The following is a 19,302-nucleotide window of genomic DNA, read 5'->3' as shown; positions in this document are numbered from 1 at the left end:
TTGCAATAAAGTAGAATTCGGTCTCTGGACCTTACTAGATGGAGTCACATAAAATACTACAGGTGACAGAGTTTATAAGTAAGGTTTGATGAAAACATAAGGCATGGTTAGGAAGTCTTCCTGATTTGTCCAAACTAATCTACAGAAGTCTGAAGTTATTTCTATCTTCTTCCCTATCCCCCTGCCTTCTCTCCCCTCTCCTTTCTCTTCTACTCAAATTTTCACGATGATACTTGAACTTCCAGTTCAAGTTCTAAAGACATCTATGAAGACTTCCCTAATGGCTTTAGCTCACTATGGTCCTTCTTCTTGCCATCAGAAGCTATTAGAAAATTCCTTGATCTTTGTACCCATGTTTGCCAGTGTGGACTGCCCCAGGATGTCTTCTTTTCATTGTCTATATTATTAAGTTACTTATGTACCAGGCATATATGTTTTGTGACCCATTCTGCACTATTCATGGTCAAGGGACAACTCATTTGCATGAATTCCTTTCAGTTAGTTTCTAGCCACCATCAGTGAATCAAGGACAGCTCTAAAAAGCTCACAGATCAATAGGACAGGTAGAATGTCTACACATATAATGACAACCAAAGGCAAAAAGGGATGCATGCCATAACACAGGTGTATCAAAGTTCTCTGAGGGCACAGCAAAAAGGAAGGGCTTTCTAAATTCAGAGAATTGACGAGAGGGCCTGGAAAAGAAGGTGGACTATGCACTAGGTCTAGGTGAGTGTGTGGGATTTGGGAGACAGAATGGAAAGAAAGAGTCTCTCAAGAGAACAGTTCACAACATGCAATAATAGCACAGAGACAGGCAAGCAAAAGGGAAGCATTGGCCACATGCACTGGCAAAGTCTCAGTTGCATGTCATGATTTGATTTGTTATAAGTAGATAATCAGCAAGACAATCTAGAATGTGGTTTTGTAATGTTGTAATGTTCCATTTCAATAAGGAATGTATCCTATTTAATAACAGGGTGGGTTAGTGATAAAACAACTAACCATTCTTATATTCTTCCTCTATACTAACTGTTAGAAGGAGAAGATGGTCCAGAGGAGTGTTTTCTAAGATCTCCTGAGTGGAAGTTTTGCAGAACCATCTCAGAGGTTATTAAAGAGAAGGAATACTTGAAAGGGGTCACCTGGCAGCATTGTACCATCTAAAGTTAGGTCTCCTTAACTCTCTAATAGGACAGTTTGTTGTTTTCACTCCATTGTTAATTCTCCACTCTTCTAAAAACAAAACAAAACAAAACAAAACAAACAAACACACACAAAAAACCCCAGAACTCTTTATTAAGACCTTAAAATCACCCAGTAAGAACTCGGGTAGTCCTACTGAATTTACAATGCCCCTTGCTACAACTGCTATTGAAGCAGAAGGCAGAATGACTTCCACTTGTGTTGCCATGAATAAAACTATTCCACTCACGCTAATTGTGCCATGGGCAGGGAAACTGAGATAACACAAGCACAGATACCTGGCATGATGCCTAGAATTAATCACTCAATAGTTATTAATGGCCAGCCACTTTCCCTTCCACACTGCCTCATCCCCTCATCTTTAGTTCTTACTCCTTCCTTTCCCTCCCCTCCCCTTTGCCTACCATCTTCTATTCTTTCTTCTCACTAAATATTCAGCACATGCAGTGGCCAGAGAAATGGCTAGCTGCTTCTGCAGTTCCCAGAGTGAACAAGCTCACACCTCCCAGCTTCCCCCAAGCTGCAGTGGAGGGGGCCAGGCAAGGGGGAGCCTATGCATACACTGTCATCACCTGCAGGAATTTGCACCATTCCCACTGAAGCAATGCCATAAAAGTGGGTACTTCCCCAGCCTATCAAACAATACTCCTTGAAAACAATTCAAATACTTACAAGTCTTTCCTCTCAGATTACACTGGTAAGGTTATTCCCTTTACCAAGTCTATCTCTTGCTCTTTGATTCTTTATACCTACAGACACTAATGTACACTCCTTAGAAAATCACTTCTAAAAACCTTTAATGACACATTCAGTAATTTCAGCCCTCTCAAGCCCTCCTGCTTAAAGTGAACTTTTGTACTTCAGATTGAAACCATTTTTAAGATGCTTATTCCCACCTCTCTCTCATCCTTTATATGATTTGAAAGATCACAAAGGCTTGATTCTCATAGGTTCAGAAGCTGCCCTTTTTATGAGTTCTAATGACTTCACCTCCAGGAGTGAATCATTTAATAGTCTTGCATCCAACCTGCTGGAGGGACTCAGTCTTTCAATTTCCTATGAGCTCATAACCCTGGCCTGGGCCTTAACAAAATACTGTCTTAACAATGCAGATCCTGAGAAAGCACACAGGGACATTTCTGAATATAACCTGTGTATAATTAATCTCTGGTCACCCTTGGGATCCCAAATCCCTTTGGATCAGTGGAGCCAAGAGGCAGCATTTCAGCTAATAGCCAATAGCATTTTATGGCTCTCTTGAGAAGGTAAAGAGAAATGATGGTATTTCCATCAGCATTTCAAAGAGAAACCTTTTGGTGGGGGGAAATCAACTCAACTAAGGAAATAAACAACCCTTAGTGTTCACCAAATGCCTTTCAGACATATCTGAGAAACTTTGCCAATAAAAATTTGCTCTCTGTTTCAAAGGGTGAAAAATAAAAGATAGAGAGAAGGTCAGCACAAGAGTATACAAGACCCAAGGTTAGGCACGCCACTGGTATGCTAAGTAGCATTGTCCTGAAAAGACTTTATCTATGTGTATGCTTCCCTATAGGGCTCCTATAGGTGCTTATGTTTTTGTTGTATTTCTTAAGGTTGTAGAACCTAAGGTGATATACATAGCCCCACTTACATACTGACCTCCCCAGAATGCTGGGTGGATAACTGAGCAGGAAGTAGCAGTGGGCAAACCTCGAGATTGGAGGCAAAGACCTGGGACCATCCCCAGTGCCACCTCTAACACAGCTGGGTATCTCTGAGCAGTGAAAACCTCCTGGTACTTCCAAACTCCTGGAGCATGGGCTGGTGCAAATAATCATAATCTCTGATTTGTTTTGTACTTTGCAGTTACAAAGTGCTGCAGCTAGCACATATAATCCCATTTGATCAGCTCAGCAAAAGGTGAAGAGAAGAAAGGAAAACAAATATTGTTAGAAATCATACAAGGAGACAGGCCCTAACTTTGGCATTTATAGAACCTTATGCCTTATAACAATACCACATAGGGAGGTATTGTTGAATTGGAGAGAAAACTGAGGTTCAAAAAGGTAAGTAAATGCCCAATACCCATAGCTAACACCATTCTTCCTATTCCAAAACTAACAAACATCTCCATTATAGAACACATATAAGTAGAAAAGGAGGAGGCTTGATCCTTACCTTAACATGGGACAACCTCACATTTTCATCAGGTGGCCTCTCAAGAGGCCAGGTTGTGACAGAAATCTTGGGGCATTGACTACTGTATCTCATTTGGGCAGTATAAGTCTCCTTTTGTGATAAGATATTTTATATATAGGATCATGAAAAGCCTTCCGCCCAGAGAAATCAATTTTATCAGTCCAGCTTTTGTTTTTGTCAGTATTCCATTCCACCCATTGGTGGGTGCCATGAAAACAAGGTAAGAGCTTAAGAGCCAGGACAAAAGATATATACATTTTAAGAAGAAACAACCAAAAAAGAACTAGTATTGTAAAATGTACAGCATCCCAGCTGGAAGATACTTGCAATATCACTAAACCAAATTCCCTCATTAAACAGATGAAAAAGAAAAGCCCATATAGGCAAAATGGTTTCTCTATGATCACTGGGAGATCACAGTGCCAGCACCAGACTGCACTCCAGCCAGTACCTATCCTAGAGATAGTACTCAACACACATTTGCAGTATGAAGAGACAAATGGAAGAATTCTAACTCTCTGGGATTAGTCTGGTACTCTTGATCTCCATGACATCATCAGAACATGGAGTGCCATAAAGGTGGCTGCCTGAGCCAGAGACTGTTCTCTGTTCCTCCTGCCCAAATGGGGCATGAGGCTACCAAGACTGTCTGACTCCATAACCTCTTATTCGGGTTAACCATCTTAGTCACCTATCAATTTTCCATCTCCTTCCTCTCTTCATCTCTCTCTCTCTTTCTCTCCACCCCCCCCCACACATGCACACACACACACACACACACACACACTCACACACCCAACAAAATATACACAGGAAAGTACAAAATCACTAATATGACAGGAGATAAAAACAAATTCAATCTCCAATAGAGTAATCTATCCTTTACTATTGCCTATAAAATTCTTTTTTTTTTTTTTTTTTTGGAAAAAGATTTTAGGCTGGGATAAATTACTAGATTTGCCATAATTCTTTCCTCTCTCTGCATCAGTGACATCTGGTATTGCTGTGCCATACCACCTCTGGACATTCTTTGACCAATGGGAAATTAGGGGAATACGGCACCAGTGGAGACTTAGAAAGTGCTTGTACAATAGGACATGTCCTATTGCTCCTGGGGACCCCAAGGCCCTCACCATGTGAACTAGCCTAAGCTATCTGATGGATGATGCAAACATCTGGCCAGAACCACAGCCTGCAGCCAGCCAACTACCAGACACATGAGACCTTCAACGACCAACAGATGGCAAACGCATGAGGATCCCACCCAAGATCATCAGGACTTTCAAGGTGAGCATAGCCCAAGTTGTGAGCATACAGAATCATGAGCTATCAAATTTTTTATTTTAAATTATTAAACAAGTCTGTTTACAGCAAATGCTAACACATATAGTATTCTAATTGTAGATCATATAAATTGAATATTTAACTCTATTTGTAGCACTGTCTTATTTCATATAATTTTCACTATCTCCAAGGCAGTTATAGAGGAAGAAACTTAGGTTCCAGGAGGTTACACTTACACACCTGGTAAATAGCAGGTAGCGCTTCAAATTCCAATCTCTCTGATGTCAAAACAGACTTTCCTAACCACCATCCAACCCAGGACGACACTTTCAGTGACAGATGACCTCAGAACCATGTGGTCTGAAAAATGTGGGCAAGGAATGGATTGGTTTAATCTGCAGAAAGTCTTCTTGAGACCAGGAAAAATTTCTTACTCTCCTGGTGACTGTCTTATAGAAGACAGAACTGGGCACGCTGAGGAGAAGGTATCTGATAGTTGACTTGGCTGATGGCAAGGAGGAATCCTCTATTAAAAGCGCAATGCAGAATGGAAGAGCTGCACTTAAGGGAAGGTGAGTTCCCTATAACCAGAGATATTCCAGGAAAGAAATTTAATCCATCCATTATTACATCACATTGACTTCTGCCTCACATGTACTCATTTTGTTCTTCTCTTCAGAAAGACCCTGTATATTCTCCTCTTAGGATCCATTTTCCACACAGTCTTCCAGTTCCAAAGTCCAATCTTCTCCACAAAGCCTTCCCAGATTCCCCAACCACCACCAACCTTCCTTTCTCTGAACTTGTACCAACAATATCAGTTCTCCTCTACTTCTCAATATGACTCAATTCCTTTCTACATTACCGTGCACACTAGTGGAAAGTTATAGTTTTGGCATTGCACAGATCCACATTGGAATCTAATAGTGTGTTTTACTTATCTCTCTGGACTACTTTATGAGGCTGTTATGACGATACGTTGAGAACATGAATAGAAAGTGCTTGGCATGGGTAGTTTTTAGTATTATGGTGTTTTGCGTGTCCATCTAGTCTCCTGAAATAAACCGTTAGACAAAAACATGCCTTATACTTCTCTGATTCCACCTCCTCCCACGACACAGAGCACACAGAAGATACCTTAAAAGTATTACTTGAACTGATTTAATAACTGCTCCAAAAACCCCAAACCCAAAACATTTTTATAAAATAAGTCTGGTAAAATTAAAACAAAACAAAACAAAACAAAAATCTGGTCTTTGTCCCTGGTTCCTGGCAAAGAGCTTCAAAAACCCTTGGAATTTCCTGAGTGACAGGAGTGTCTTTATTATGATAATGAGACAGCTCCTGGAGGGGGTCTGAAATAGCTTCAGGATGGAGGTTGGTGATCTGAAAGACCAATTGCATGGATTGGAACTTTGGGCCTGACCTCTAGGGAAGGAAGGGGGACTAAGTTCAATCACATTGCCAATGATTCAATAAATCATGCCTATATAATAAAAACCCAGGATGCCTGGGTGGCTCACTTGGCTAAGCATCCAACTCTTGATCTTGCCTCACATCTTGATTTCAGGGTCTTGAGTTCAAGCTCCATGCTGAGCATGAAGCCTACTTAAAAAAAAAAAAAAATCCCAATAAAACCTCTGAACATCAAGAACTTCGTGACTGGTGAACACACTGATGTGTTGGAATGATGTGGCAGCTTCATGAGGAGATATGGAAGCTTCTGTGTCCAGACACCCCTCCCACTCCACAGGCTTTGTCCTATGTGTTTTTCCATTTGGTTGTTTCTGAGACGCATCCTTTAAAATAAAACTGTAATCTTAAGAATAGCACTTTCCATGAATTCTGTGAGTTCTAGAAAATTATTGAACCTGATGGGGTTGTGGGAATTTACAAATTTGTAGCCAGATGTGCAGATGTGCACATCAGAAGCACAGATGACCCCAAGACTTGCAGCTGCTGTCCAAAGTGGGGGCAGTCTTGTAAAGGACTTTGTCCCTAACTTGTGGACTTTCAGGTAATGTCAGAATTGAACTGAAGTGCAAAATACTCCATGTCAGATAATTGGTGTCAGAACCTAAAGTCAAATAATCAGGCATTTCTTGGTTTTTATACTATCTCTGCCTGGATCAGAAAAAAAAAATCCAATAGAAATATATATATATATATATATATATATATATATATATATATGTGTGTATATATATGTGTATATATATGTGTATATATATATATACATATATACATATATATATATACGTATATATATATATATACATATATACATATATATATATACACTTAGAATACTTTTCTTTAAAAAAGAATCCCAGTATTAATTGTCTAAAATTTTCCCCTCCATTACCAAGTTAGTATTTAGCAACCTGAAGATGTCACTGATGGGAATGGGAAAAAAATCTCCTAATGAAATTCCAATGAGGAAAATATTATGACATACAACTTAAAGTATCAATTCTTAACTTAAAAAAAAGAGAAAAATATATGCTATTAAATAAATTCTGATATTTCTATAATATGCAGCAATGTAGACCAGGTATTTCCTTTAACCAATTAGTTTTGCTTCAGTGCTAAACTACAATTTAAAATTTTTACTTCAAAAGCTTACCCATCTTTATTTATGCTTCCCCTCCCACCAGCCCCCCCCTCCCCTCCCCAATCCCCTTCCCCACCTCCTGCCAATCTCTTGCTCTCTCAAGGAAAAAATTTGTAAAGAGTGACAGACTAATATTCTCAGTAATTTCCCGGGGTAGTGTTACTGGGGTAAATGAGGTGTCAGGTTCCACACTAATTCATCACTTATTAATTAACAATATCAACAACTCCTTTTTCATTACTGATAACACATTTTATTGACTACCAGAAGGATTTTTTATTACCAAACTTATCTCAAAGGCTCTTTCCTGTTATCTACTGCAATATTTTTTTTAAAAAAATCATCATTCAATCATCATTTTAATGACTGATCATTTTTCCCCTCACTAAAATTATATCATAAAAGCCACTTAATTAAATTGAATGGTAATTGAATGACTTTAATCATGCAAAGAATTAAAATGAAGGATGCTTTCTTTCAAAGTCTGACAACATGTAATGACGTGTTTTGACCAATGTGGCAAATTCTAAGAGCAAGCAGAAGGTCAATGATTATCTTGCCTTTTGGTATTAAAAACATAAGAGCTACCATCAGAAAAGCCTTGTGCTCTTTCCAGCTTTGGAAGAGGGTTCAACTGACACATCTGTATGTGGGGTCATGGGGTCTGACTTGAGGAAAGTTGTTATGGAAGGATCAAGAAAAGCAAAACCAGTAGCTATAGAGAACTCCATGTTCAGAAGCAAGAATAGATTTCTCTGAAGTTTCCAGAAGCAATCCTTCTAATAAGCACTTATTATACACCTAGATGTTCTACTTTTCATGGAAGATATACAAACATGCCCTCCCAGGTATGTGCAATGAGCTATGAGATCCTAAATGAAAAACTAAAGGATGCTTTCAGGAGAAATTTTAAAAATTCACCAATGAAGTGAGTATGAATTGTGACAGCTGAGAAGTTCTCCAGGCAACTAAGGCCACTCTAGAGTAGAAAAAGAATATGCAAACTGAGCAGAAGCTCAATGTGGCTAGCCTACAGGCAGGACTGAACAGAAATAGCCGTAGAGAAGGAGGGTGAGGTAGACTTTATCCCCAGTAGGGAACAAGATGTAAGTGAACTAAGGAGAGTTTGCTCCTTGGTGACCTAGAGACAGAGACTACCCCAGGTGAAGTTGTCACACAACATTATGTTTACCTGCAGCAAATAAGGAGATATTCAAAGTTGTGACTATCCAAAACCATGACTGCCCAAACAGGGGAGAGTAGGTTCTTTTTATTTAGGGTTTAGGATGAATATTCAGATAGGAGAGCTTTATCATCACATGTAAAGGTGGGCATAAGGTTGTGCAGGCGTATATATAAAACATGCCTATACATGCATCCTATGTTATGTTAATGAAGCTTGTCCTCCTTCTAGGGCCCAGACCCCAGACCTTAACATAATGAAGCAGAGGTAATTGACAAGGGGAAAGAAAAGGTTATTGGCATGCTCTGACAGCTGGTATAAACTGGCTGGGGTCTAGGCTCCTCACATAAGGAAAAAAGGCCTTGCATGTTCATAGGCTAGAACCATATCAGTTAACCTTGAGTCCAGGCTTCCGCAGAGACAGCTAGTGTTTTTGTTAGTGGAGTCTGAAGAGAAACAATAGCTGATTAGGGAGAAACAGTTTGCTGAAAAAACAAGCTTTAAGTTTTCTGCCAGTTTTAACTTCATTAACCCTATGGGGCATGGTTTCAATCCTGCGAAAACAAATCAAGAATCTCAGTGAGGTCAATCTTCACTTTTGAAACAGCACTGGGAGTTTTGACCATTGATTTAGTGTCTCTGATACAGTTAGGGTATTTCCTGGCTTGGTAGAGACTGCTGGTTTTTGCATTCCTTTTGTTCCCTTAAAATCCTTAACTACTGAGGTTTTTGCATTTCTTTGTAATTCTAATACCTCCTAGAGAGTTCTGCAGGAAGTGTGCTAAGGCAAGTAGACCTGGTGGGGCAGAGATCACTGAAAATCATAGCTGGGGGGCCTAAAATGACTTCTTTTGTGTCACAAAAGCTCTGTCTCTTCTTTCCTTTTCTGGGACCTTTAATTCTTTCTGCTCACAATGTCAATTTAAAAGTGGACCGGGACACGGTTTGATGTGTTTCTTAGGAGGATCTTTCTGGAAGCAATGTTGGAAGGGGTTTGGGAATAGGAAATTGAGCACAGGGAAGAGAAGGTGGTAGAAAGATGCTCAAAAGACCAGTTGCCATAGGACGATGAGGAAATGACCCTCATTGTGCAGAAAAGGCTGGACATTTCATTATCTTAATGCCTTTCCACATCCTTGTCATGACATGGGAGCCCCAGGGAGAAGACTATTGATCTATAGTTCATAGCTATGAGACAAATGAGTACTTCTGAAGTCTGATCTTGTGAAAGGACATTCCGTGGCCACATTGTAAGGTATGCCTAATACTTCCACAGTATTAGGAGGCATCCAAAGTCCTCAAACTGACCTGCCTATCAAACTGTCCCCTTACTGTCTTGGCCCTTTCTATCCCCTGCCACCATGCCTTGGGTTTTCTACAGAATATGACCTGGCCATCCTAACATAAGGGTATCACATCTCCCATGGTTCTGCATTTGCAGATAATGATCTAATCCATAAAGTAAAATTTGTTAAAGACATTTAATGGTCCATTCAGTCATTCAACAAATATTGATGGGGCACTTTCCACATACCAGGCACTATGCACTGGGATATAGCAATAGCAGAAATAAATAAGAACAAAAACACACAACCTAGCATTTTCACAGAGCTTACATTCTAGTGGAGGAAAATATGCAATTAGAAATAAACAAGGAAAGGATGGAAGACAGGCAATGATACACACCATGAAGAAAAGTGTTAAATAAGAAAACAGTGGCAGGGGGCACAGAGAAGGGTTGCAATCATGTGAACAAAACATTTGAATGAAACCTTGAAAGAGCCAAGGGAGAAAACCATGTAGAAACCTGCTGCAAGAGGACATTCAATTTCAAAGTTTCCTTGCACGGGTGTGTGATACAGTGGAAGACTTGCAAGGGGGCCAGTGTGGCAGGAAAAGGATGAAGGGGGAGGCATTCCAGAATTTAGGTACAGTGGAAGGGGCACGGGGCTGGTCTTACAGGTCAGGGTTAGGACTTGACCTGAGTGTGATGTAAGCCACTGAAGGGTTTGAGGTGATATCTCTGATTTAGGTTTCAATACGATCAATCAGGATGCTGCATGGGACTAGACAAAAAAGACAGCGGTGGAAGCAGAGAAGGACCAATGCAGGAGGCCATGGTGATACTTTAGGTGAGAAGTCATGGCTTCCTGGACCAGGTTGTTAGCAGTGGATGTTGTAGGGAGTGGACACAGGCTGGCTCTATTTGGAAGGTAGAATTGACAACATTTATTGTCAGGTTGGATTTGGGGTATGAGAAAAAGAGAGAAGTCAAGAATGATGCCCTGAATTTTGGCTTGAGTAGCCAAAAAGGTGAATTGGAAAGTTAACTTCCCTCTCCACCCACATTGTTAATATTTATGATTAAAAATAGGAAATACAGGGGCGCCTGGGTGGCACAGTCGGTTAAGCGTCCGACTTCAGCCAGGTCACGATCTCGCGGTCCGTGAGTTCGAGCCCCGCGTCAGGCTCTGGGCTGATGGCTCGGAGCCTGGAGCCTGTTTCCGATTCTGTGTCTCCCTCTCTCTCTGCCCCTCCCCCGTTCATGCTCTGTCTCTCTCTGTCCCAAAAATAAATAAACGTTGAAAAAAAAATTAAAAAAAAAAATAGGAAATACATGGGCACCTGGGTGGCTCAGTTGGTTGAGCATCCGACTTTGGCTCAGGTCATGATCTCGTGGTTCGTGAGTTCAAGCCCTGCATCAAGCGAGCTTGATGCTGCTGTCAGCACAGAGCAGGTTTCAGATCCTCTGTCCCCCTCTCTCTCTCTGCCCCTCCCTCTCTCAAAAGTAAATAAACCATTACAAAATTAGGAAATACAATGAAATGCAACAATTACTAAATTTCAATTTTTAATCTTAGCCCCTTCCTTCTCCCCTCTTTCTCTCTACCAGGCTTGTGAGTTCAATGAATCAATGCCACTGATAAGTTCTAAACTTAGGTACAACAGAAAGGATTTTCCAAATGAACTACCTCTCTAAACCACCTTTTAAATATGCTTAGAATTCTACCAAAAGAAAAAAAAGATTATTTTTTGGAGATCTTGAGAAGTTTGGTCTTTAGGACTTTCCAATAAAAACAGCTGTTCCTTTGCAGAGAATAACTCTGATACTATTTTTCAAACAAATATCTTGACAAAATAGTTGTCTTGTAGGCTGGGTTGCCAGATTTACTAAATGTAAATATGGAAACATCCAGTTAAATTTGAACTCCAGATAAACAATAAATTATTTTTAGTATGTCTCAAGTATCGAATTTTGTTCACCTGAAATTCAAATTTAAGTGGATATCCTGTATTTTATCTGATAGTCTATTTGTATATGAAAATATGTGGAGTTGCTCATAGCTAGTACAGGACAGAAGAAGAGACATAGAAAAGGTAGGGAGAAGAAGGAGACTTCAGTTTTGTTTTGTTTTTTTCCATTTCTCTCTTTATCCTGGATTTACTTCTAACCTTTGGGTCTTTAACAGTCACTGGTTTTAAAACTGTAATTTGCAACCACCAGTGATGGTCCTTGGAAGAAATAAACATGGAGAGATTTAAATAAAACTTATAGCCTTTGGAAATCACATTTCGAAAATGTAGCCAACTCTGTAATTAAGTTCCAAATTATTTGGTGCAGTCAGTTTGGCTAACAGATGGAATGGTATTTTTGTTCATCCTTCATCCCCCGAGTTAGCTTCCAGAAATCCTGAGTGGTGCGTTTGAAGATTACTGCCTGAGTGACAGTTACATGTGTCTAATAATTTACTAGAATCAATGGATTTCTTTAAATGAATTCAGTGAACTGTTATTTATATAGATATGAATAATACATTTATAAGGGGAAAAGAAGCAGTTGGGAAATACTTTTCAAAATGATGTATTGCGGTAATGATAAGTAATTATACACCACATACTACTTTCTGATAAGATGTAACCAGTGCTATTTCAAATAGTCTTTTCCCCAGTGGTCCTCTGGGATTCATATCAGGGTGGAATCTCAGCTAAAGGGGGTAGACTTTCATCAACAAGGCAGAAAGCATTTGCAAAAAGGCTCTCTCTGAGAGCAGTCTGATATAAAACCTTGCCCGATGAGACCCTCCAAGGCTTTAAACTGTTAATCTGACCCATATATGGCATTTTCTCTTAGATATTTAGTGTTTACTGTATACACCTATATTATGTATCTCTCATAACAACCCTCTGAGGTAGTTATTCCCCATATCTTCCTTTTTTGAACAGGGAATGTGATACTTTGGGGATACAAAAACTTGCCCAATGTCTTATAATGTACAATCAGAAGACCCTTTTCCTCATCATTACATTACATTATTTTATCTAACTACCTGGAGGTATTTCCCAATCTCAGTATAAACCTACACACACATACCCTACCACTACCATCACCACTGCATACTCTACAAATCTATTTCCCAATTTTACATGGGCAAAGAAGGAATAGAGGGAGGCTCCCTTCCTTGCTGTTAGATATAAACTCATTTCCCTAGATTTATGCCTTCCCATCATACTGAAACCTGTGCTATTCCATTAACACAAAATAGTCCATGTCTAATGAAAGGGCACCTCACTTTTCAGAATAGACTGGGACTGAGAAACTGCATATATGTAGGATTTTGTGTTTTGATGGAGGAGGGGGATTTATATTTCAAAGATTACTTTTCTTGGCTGGAGCTTCCAAATGCATTTCTTTGCTTTCCACTTACCCACTCAATCCAAACCTCAAACTGCCAAAGTCTCATAAACAATCACCTAAATATACCAGGGTAGCTAGCATTTAATTATTAAATCATTTGGTAAGCTGAAGTTAACTGTCATCACGTATATATCTCCTCCATACTTTGATTTTTTGCATATTTTCTTAAGAAAAGCTCCTCTCTGAAGCCTCCACCCTATTTACTTGACAGGCTATGTGAAGTTGTCTAAGACTGGGATTGTCTGAGTTAAGAAGTTTATTACCCAAGAAAATGATAGTACTACCTCTGGTATGCCAATTCTTTTCAGACTAAAAAAACAGTGATTTGAAGACACTGCTACACAAGTCAGAACAAACCATCAAGAGCTTTGAGAAGATATTAACTAAACTACAGTCAAATTCTGTCTTAAATATGTCTTCACTTAGGAGACTGGTTTGGTTTGAACCAGTCATTTTGCATGCTGTAAGTCCACAGATCATAAGGTGATCACTTCCTTGCTGGAGTAAGAGAGATGGTTAAGCTCTGCACCCTATCAGTGTTAGGAAAGGTTTGTAGTACTGGAAGAAAAATCTGTAAGTCTTCTTGTTTCTATCTTCCTAAGCAGTTTTTAAGTTACAAAATGTTGGAAAGAAATTTAAAAAACAAAAACGAAACAACCATGGGATTTAATACAGCTTAGAATGAGCAAAATAAATGAATGAATGTAGGAGGAATCACTAACTTGGGTGCTCACAGAGGCTGGCAGAAAGCATATATGAGTGAAAAGGTCAAAGTGAACAATAGAGAATGGTAGAGCCTGTGGCAAAATGCTAATGTTTTCCGTGTTTGAAATAATTCACCTTCAAACTTAAATAAAAATTATGGTAGCCAAATGGATTTGACCTGCTTACAGTCAGTTTTACAGCCTCTGGTTTATGGCCCTGGTTATCACCTGTTGTTCACAACCCCAGATTTCTTATGTTGGGGACTCTTGCTAAGTTGGTCAAAGATGCCTTGGTTGCTGGCAAGTTTGACTCAGATGAAGCCAACAGCATTCTAAGAAAATCCCAGGGGAGCTCTGATTTTAAGTCGATAATTTGTAAAGAACATTGTAATTAAACATCATAATTAAAATACCTTACTTATAATAAATGAATATGTACAATAATGGGTGGGAAAAGCTACCAATATGTGCCACAATGCTTGATGAAAGAGTGCTCAGAATTTTCAGTTTAAAGTAGAAAGACCATTTAATAGTCAGATTGCATGGTTCTTATAAATAAACTTATTTTTATACTAAAAAAAAAAGGAAATTTCTGGGGCGCCTGGGTGGCTCAGTTGGTTAAGCGTCCGACTTCAGCTCAGGTCACGATCTCACGGTCCGCGAGTTCGAGCCCCGCGTCGGGCTCTGGGCTGATGGCTCAGAGCCTGGAGCTTGCTTCCGATTCTGTGTCTCCCTCTCTCTCTGCCCCTCCCCCGTTCATGCTGTGTCTCTCTCTGTCTCAAAAATAAATAAACGTTAAAAATTTTTTTTTAAAAATAAAAAAAATTAAAAAAAAAGGAAATTTCAAGTTAAATCTGCTGGGCTTGCATATGATAGAAACATATCACTTTATTGTTTTGTGTGAATGCTACAGAGCAATACTAACACTTTCTCAAGAAATATCTAACTGTAGGAGCAGTGATGACATTAAAATTCAGATAGCCATTTAACATAAAAATTCAAGTTCTGGGGCACCTGGGTGGCTCGGTCAGTTAAGCGTCCCACTTCGGCTCAGGTCATGATCTGGCAGCTCATGACCCGGAGCCCCGCGTCGGGCTCTGTGCCGACAGCTCAGAGCCTGGAGCCTGCTTCGGATTCTGTGTCTCCCTCTCTCTCTGTCTCTCCCCTGTTCATGCTCTGTCTGTATTTCTCTCAAAAACAAACATTAAAGAAAATTTTTCTAAATAAAAAAAAATTCAAGTTCTAACAGTGAACAAAGTGCTACAATCTAAGACTTTATTGTACATTACAGTCATACAAACTTGCTTGCTGTCTTTAGGAGATAGCTGAAGTTAACTGTTATCATGTACATATCTCCTCCATACTTTGTTTGATTTTCTTGTATATTTTCTTAAGAAAAGCTCCTCTCTGAAGCCTCATCCCTATTTACCTGATAAGCTATGTGAAGTTGTCTAAGATTGCTGCATGGAAATGCATAGACCTCTTACTCTGTACACTTTGCTACTTTAAACATGTTCTAGAAAAGTCCTAAGTTTCAGGAAAGGGCTGCAGCCTCGTCAAGGAGCCCCCAACATTTCCAACAACCAGACTGCTTGTGGGTGTGTTTATCAGTTTCTGGCACCAGACTAGTATAGTGGTCACCAGTTTATATAAAAAAGCTGAAAAATGGATTTTTCTTTTTATTGTGGTAGTCTAGGCTCCTAAGAGTTGTCATATGTATCCCATACCAATGATTCAGAGTACAATAAAATACACTTAATGGGACTGAACTAAATTAAATCTTCCTTCAATGATTTACAGGACAGTGTGGGATTATTCTTGAGAATATAAATTTTCACTATATATAGGAGCTGAGATGGTAGAGTACATGTAAGGAATTAGACCAAGTCTTGTCTTAGATGCATCTTTCTAGAATATTCTAATTTCAATTTCCTTGCCATGTTTCTAAATGGAAGATATGGATCCTAACTGGAGGATTACTGAATGAGAAATAATGACAAAAAGTGGAAAAAATTCGGTCTGTGAACTTTGGTAAGTCATTCAATCTCTCTGTAACATAGTTTTGTCACCTGTGAAATGGATATGACATGTGGATATGAAATAAATGATAAAAATAGATGCAGAGCAGTTTTGCCAATTTAAAAAACACTACAAAAAGAAGCAGAGATCTTTCTCTAGAACTGATACCTTTCTACACCTGTGCACTGTTTTCCATTATCAGGTGGTAATTTTGCTTTAACATTATGCCAGGCTGTGCTTGCATCTGGGGTCTGAGGCTTGAGTAAAAACTATGCTTGGCATGGACACAATCTTCAGGGCAGCAGCTGCCACTTTGACTCTCAGTGTGGTACAAGTTTCCAGAAAAGCAAAAACTGAGCTCTGTGGGCTTACAGCTTCTGCACAGACCCTGGCCTACTGCCTGTTTTCCAGAGCAGAATGCAGCCACTTCAAAGCACAAACAATTCCACACCTCCCTGGCTTTGATAGGAAGTACTAAGGCAGCCCTCTCTGGTAAATTTCTTCTGGCCACAAAAGGAAATAGAGGATGAAGCGACCTGCCCTCTTTCCTACTCCTCTTTGGACTCTCACTACAAAATCCACTTACTCAGCCTTCTGTTCACTCCTCTGGGAGCACTTCAGCATCCCCCTTAGCCCTCATTGCCTAGTTCATACCCATTCATCCTTCAGTTCTCTCCTGCAATGCACCTTCCTCAGGAAAGCTTCTCCCGGTGCCCCAAACCGACCCAGGTCCCTCGTTTAGCAACTAAGACTTTCCTTCCTCAAACACACTGTCATTTGTAATTATGCAGCTCGGGGGGTGGGGGCAATTTGATTCAATCGGTTTCCCCACTTGACTGCAAGCTCCATGAGGGTGGGGACAGTATCTGTTTGTCCCTAGGTCACAGCCTCAGATCCCAGCATTACTTCCAGAATGAGCCAGTCAAAATCCACTTAGGTTTTTGATTAGGAGGTGTATCCAAAATTTGGGGGTCCAAAATTGTGCTCCCTGTCAGCATAAGCCAGATTTGTTTGTGACTCCTCTCAGTCCTTTCTTTCAGTTTTTTGTCCCTCTTTCTACTCTCCACCTGCTATATTTACTTTTGACTATGACTGCTATTGATAGAGTTTAACATATTTATTAAAGGTCTGCCCCCCTCCCTCCACCTGCATTGTACATCCTCTGAGAACTTGTGGGAGAGTGTTGTGGGCCTCGTGAGAATGTGGGGAGAAGGGAGAAAGAAGAAGGGAGAGAGCGCCACCAGGAGGATCAGCCTGTAAGTGTGAACAAAAGCATGACTACAGTCCTCAGGGATTAATGTCCTAAGGTGGGGTCCCTTGGAGCACCAGGAGCCAGATACTGGTCTTTGTCAGCAGGCTCCTCCTGGATCCTCAGAACATATAAAATGACTTTTTCAGCTCTCTCAGGGATGGTACGTAAGTAACGCCATGCTAAGATTTATAAGAGAGAGGTTAATCCTTATATACTACGAATACCTCAAGGTGTTAGGACTTAACCTTCTTGCAGAATCCCAGGTGAGAGCTGCCACTTGGGAAACAAGATGTCCAGAGGGGGTTAGGAAGATGCTCTATGCTGGGAGCAGCTCATAGGGACCTGGGCACTGATCAGCAAGTTCGGCCTCTGGGTCTCTCATTCTGGATAAGTGGTATCCCTTGATTCAGTCTGTAGTCCAGTTCAGCACTGACAGATCCACAAGCAACTTCTTCCCATGAAGTACAGCCAGGAAAGTAAAACAGAATTTTTTTTTTTTTTAAATACGGGGCATCAATTACTTTTTAACCATAGTCGTTCAGTGAGAAGAAGCTGGCTGTCAAGCTAGCATAGGAAAATTCCCACTAGCTCCCCAGTGAAGAAGAAGGCACAGCAAAATGTGTAAAAAAATCACCAAGCTTGCAGCACACCTGAGGTGTGGCTCAGGAACCAAGGAGGATTCGTAGGCGAAAAGCTGGCAAGATGCAGGGGCACAGCTGACGGTGGCCCACAGGCTTCTGAAGAGAGCCCCCCCACACACCCTTAGCCACCTACCACCATCTGTGCTCCACAGACGACTCTCAACCACGCTCGCCCACATATGACTCTCAACCACGCTTGCCTGTGGGCGATGGCATCAGCCATTAGTTCTCTCTGTGTGCCTACCCACCCCCCTCACAGGGAGAATCCCCAGACAAGAGGACCCCTCTTGGAAAGAGTGACAGGGAACATTAGTATGAGGGACTGCAAGGCAATACATTCAGGGAAAAATAACACACACGGTACTCCGAGGATGGGGAATTAGTTATGACGCAGGAAGCAACCTCGTCTAGGCAAATCCCATGACTGAAGCAATCTCAGTACTGTCTACTCCAATGCTGTAATTCTTCAAGTGGGGAAATTTGAAACCATGCAAGTTAAATGCCTGGATTAACACCACAGAGTCAAACATGATCAAAGTCAGAATTAGAAACCCTGTCCCTAATTTAACACACATGGGGGGCCATTAGAATCAGCTGAAAGTTAAAAAAAAAGTCTCTGGACCCCATCCTAGAGCTACTTAGTCTGAAGTTCCACAGCTGGGACCAGAGTGTTTGTTTCTCAAAAGCTCTCAGGTGATTTAGCATATTTGGGAAACACTCTCTCAGCCTCCTCTCATCCCAGGTGCTATTTGGGTCCACAGAAAATGATAAAGAAAGGTAACCAAGGTCTCCTCTGACTTCCAGAAGCTCGTGAATTAGCCGAGGAGATTAGCCAATTGCAGGAGAAAAGTGAGGTAACAACACAAAATACTATGTAATCATTGGACCATATAAGGGAGGTGGAGGAGGAGTAAATCTAAGTGCAGTAAGCAGAAAAGGAGTGCTCTGTCGTCACTCCTCAGGTCTGGGAAAGGTCTCAAAGATTGGACTCTGAGTCATTTGTATTGAAATAGGTGAAGGAGGGGAGTCTGGGTAATTTCTAAATATCTCCTGAATCCTGTGCACTTTTCTATTCCCACCCCTACTGCCACCATGTTTGGCCTGACATCTGAGTCCACTTGCATTAGTTTCACTCAAAAATGCCTAACTGGTATCCTTTCTTCTCCCCTCTATCCTTCATATTGTTGCTGGAGAAACCGTTCACAAATACAAAGCATTCATGGTGTTCTTCTGCCAAAAACTCTTCCTACGCCCTTCCCATTTATAAACTAAAGTCCAAAAGCCTTACCATTTGCGTTTTGGTTATGTCTTTAACTTAACTTGGGTTCTGGTTATGTCTTTAACTTCATTTTCAATGCTGCCCTTTGAGCTCTATATTAAAAAAAAAAATGCTGTCCCTCAAAGATATCACTATGTCGTTGCACATGTTTTTCCTCCACAAGGAATGGAATGCTCTCATTACATCTATGTCTTCTCTTCCCAATTTCCACTTAGAAAATCAACACGTATCCTTCAAGTCCTA

General features: G+C 40.4%; 1 protein-coding gene across 3 annotated transcripts in view; it reads right to left on the bottom strand.

Moving 5' to 3' along the window:
• CTNNA2 (catenin alpha 2) overlaps window positions 1-19,302 on the bottom strand; it is a 1,119,678-nt gene that overhangs the window by 389,697 nt on the left and 710,679 nt on the right. The window lies entirely within an intron of this gene.

Source organism: Lynx canadensis, chromosome A3, assembly GCF_007474595.2.
Source record: "Lynx canadensis isolate LIC74 chromosome A3, mLynCan4.pri.v2, whole genome shotgun sequence".
NCBI classification, from domain to species: Eukaryota; Metazoa; Chordata; class Mammalia; order Carnivora; family Felidae; genus Lynx; species Lynx canadensis.
The sequence above is the reverse complement of the archived record's forward strand: the minus strand, read 5'-3'. Positions and strand labels throughout refer to the sequence as shown.